The sequence below is a fragment of the Sapajus apella genome, unplaced genomic scaffold, assembly GCF_009761245.1.
Source record: "Sapajus apella isolate SASKATOON/1434 unplaced genomic scaffold, GSC_monkey_1.0 scaffold15, whole genome shotgun sequence".
Taxonomy (NCBI): Eukaryota; Metazoa; Chordata; class Mammalia; order Primates; family Cebidae; genus Sapajus; species Sapajus apella.
Window position 1 is genome coordinate 5,887,350 of NW_022436955.1, and position 3,786 is coordinate 5,891,135.

Here is a 3,786-nt window from a genome sequence, read left to right on the forward strand (position 1 = left end):
CCTACACGACCCCCTTCCCATCCTAAAAAAGAACCCATCCAATCTTCCCTAACCCTCTTTGACACAACTTAATCAACCAAACCCAACAAAAAAAAAAAAAAAAGAAGTCAGATTGTTAGACAATATCCTCAAAGCTTTTTCTTAACAAACTATACTGGCAAAGTAAAGATAGTCACAATCCAATGGCTTTTAAAGAGAGTCAGAATCCAATGATTTTGGGTATCTAGGGTTAAGAAGAGTTTGCTTTGACTCATCTTGTCCATATTTACTCTTAAAGCGGTTATATATATTATCTTCCTTGTATTTTGGTCCTCTGGAATTCATTTCTAGACCTGCAAATATCTGCTCAAAGTGTTGCAGTAGGAATTTCCTGACTATTTCTTAAGAGAGGTTTGGATGATTAAGCAGTGTGAAAGAGGGTTAGGGTAATGTTAAAGGATAATGTTAAAAGCCCTATAAGGATATTTCTAAAATAATCAGGGATGCTGAAAGACAAGGTATTTATCTCTTTAACAATTCCACCCACTCTTAATAAGATGCAGTGTAATGTCACAACGGTGAGAGTCTACCCCCTTAAGAAAGCGTTTTCTTTTCAACATCCTCTCCAGGGTTATAGCCTTCCAGCAGGAAGAGGACTGTGGTACATAGGATTTTCAGAATGACGACTGAAATTGCATGTGTTGTGGAGCATTGCAGGGGAGTAAAGGTAGGAATTATCTGATAGGGCAGGAGTATAATTGGAGAAGGAGTTGGGGGGAGGGAGAGAAGATTGCATTCAGAATAACCGTGGCTGACTGATGCAAAAAGTAGAATGAGGCAGGATGTCTCTAGCCTGGATCTCGGTGACAGGCAGGCAGTTTTGCAGAGTTACTGTAGTTGAGAGTGAATGAGATGGAAAGGGACTTCAAGTAATAAAAGATACTTTTATTTTATACTATGGCTGGAACCTTTGTCATACTTTTGATCAAGGGAAACAGTAAACCAAATGGCCAGTTAGTTGCTGAGTGGGGAATCAGAAGATTCAAAGGAAACAGAGCCCACAAAAGAGAGAGAGAGTGTTAGGAAGACTCCAGCTTCTCTGGTTGGAGCAGGGAATGACAGAATGGAACATATCTGTTATTTGCTGCATTAAAATGCAGTCTTTTGTAGTTTTCATTCATCAATATGGAATTAAAAATTAAAACAAACTAGTAACAAAACAAAATATATTTACCATACTATGATTACTGGTAACCTTTAGGCTTATTGAATTGCTTGTAATATGACATCTGTTATGCCAGGTATTATAATTTAAAATAAAATCTCAAGAACTTGACATATGAAAAATGACAACTCTAATTACCATATAATATTTTTTCCAGAAATGCAGAGACTCTTCCAGTATTTCACTAGGATAAAGCTCTCTGAAATCATGCCTTTTATCTGGGGTACGGAGAAAGGATAAGTAATATACAACAACTCTGACCTTAGGCATAAGAAACTTAAATTTTATTTTGGAGTTCCATATTGAAGCATAGGTCATAAGAATAAAAACATCAAGAAAGAAGTTTTGAGAAGTTTGTAAGTGTTTAGGTAAATTTAGGATAGCTTTTTTGCTTGTTTCTTTATGAATTTGCTTTAAACCATTCTCTTAAAAGATTATGAAAATATGATGGTGCTTCCATTAAACAAATGTGAGCAATTCCAGGGATTCCATTAGGCCAGTGGTTTCCAACCTACAATCCCTGGACCAGCTTCTGCCTCAGCATCTTCTGGAGACTTGCTGGAATTGCAAATTCTTAGACTCTGAATCTGAGGGGGGCTCAGAAATCTGGGTTTTAACAAATATCCCAAGAGATTCTGTTACTTGCTAAAGTTTGAGAATGTTGCTTTGGGCAATTTCTTTCTCATGTGATGTATATATAAAGATGAGAAGAGAAAAAAAATAAGATAGTGTATTGTGTTAATATTTTTTTTTTTTTTTTTTTTTTTTTTTTTTTTGCACTGGAATATTCTGTTTTAAAACAAAACACTGTCTTAAAAAACAAGATTTTAAAAGAAAAATAAAAGTGTATGCACACTAAATTTATCATCTGAGTACCTCCCTAATGTTTAGTATGGGATTTGAAAAGCTAAATTGATTTCTTTCGAAGTAGTTATGAATTCTTGGCATAAAATCATCATTGAGCTTCCTATTCAGATTTGCAATGCTCTACGTTTCTTGGCTGCTGGTTTTAGCTGTCCCTGAAATTAGGCCTGTATCTCTGAATATTGACTATAATTACTAATCTTGAGCTTGTCATTATATTTTCAGTAAATGGAGGTGTAAACACTTTCTGAAAACCACATCTGTGCTGAGAGCATTTTGGAGAAGGTTTTCAAAATGGCATTATCTCCCATCTTCCCAGGTGCTAGGAAAGAGATAAGCTTCAATTCAGTTTCTGAACAGAAACTTGGTCGGAGGTGGGGGGAAGGAGATAGATTTAAGAGGACTGGTACAAAGCTATCAAATAAGCCAGTCCAGGTTTTGTGGACTACACGCTTAGCATATCAGTGTTTGTTTTTTTCTCTATTTTTTTTTTTTTTTTCTGTAAGAGAACAGAAACTAGATTAAGATTCTAGGCCACTCTTGTTTAACTTGGGAGCAAAAAGGAGGAAAAAATGAAAAACAGTTCACAATGTGTTACAAGTAAAAAACAACAAAGAAAGAAGAAAAAAAGAGTAAGTATTAAAAAAAAAGAAGAAAGAGGAATAAAGAAGGTACCCCACCCCCCTGAAATACGACTACTTTGGTACAACAGAGTGTATTTGATATTAAGATTTAATAATTAAATTTAATTGATTTTAAGTTTGGCTTAGAAGATTACCATTATTTGATATTTGAACACTTATACTAATGTACCATTACAGATGTATAGGGGAATACAGACATATGAGGGAGGGGAGATGAAAGCAGGACAATTATCTTAATATGTGTAAAATATAATTTATAGTTGTGATTAGTTACCAAGTTGCTTATTAGAGAAAAGATCACATGTATATGCAGTGGACAAATGCCCAAGAAATTAAAGGGAAATTAATTATCGAGAATGTGAACAGGCTTCTTTTATTAGTCAAAGCTAGATAATACTAAGAATTTTTGTTTGTTTGTTCTTTTACTAAAGATGCTGCCATGTGGAAATCAGGGCACTGCTTTTAGGTTGGCATCTCCTGCCTGCATAGGCAACTAGTCCTGTTAGAGTGGATGTCAAGGCTTTTTTTCTTCTACTTCAAGTGCCCTCTAGTGTGCAATATCTGTGCAGGTTGCTATGTACAAGGAGGAGAAAAGAAGAAAGAAACAGAAATATTCTACCAATTGCTATCCTAATTCCTGAATTGCTCTGCTCTTCTTTTCTCCTTCCTCAAAGGGGTCATTTCCACCTAAGTGTTTGGCAAAACAAAAAAGGTGCTGTTGCTTTTACATGAAAAACAAATCACTCATTTTCTAAACTAGGAAACAAATGCTAATCCTTTCTCAGGGGTTTCTTTTGAATATTCATCGTAATTTTCCAGAAGTTTCATACACTCTAGTAATCAGGCAAATAAAAGAAGGTAAGTTGCTCCCTGGGAAGAAATTCTGTTTTGTTGTTCACTCCACCACAGACCAGCTATAAGGCTTCTGAGGCAAAGTGATTAACCTCTTCATGGGTTTTAAGTTTGTGTCTCCGTGAAAGTGCATAAAACTTGTTTCCATCCTCAGGGGGGTGGTATGAGGTCTAATTGAGGTTTATAAAACAATTCCAGTTCCATAGATACAATTTGATGTAC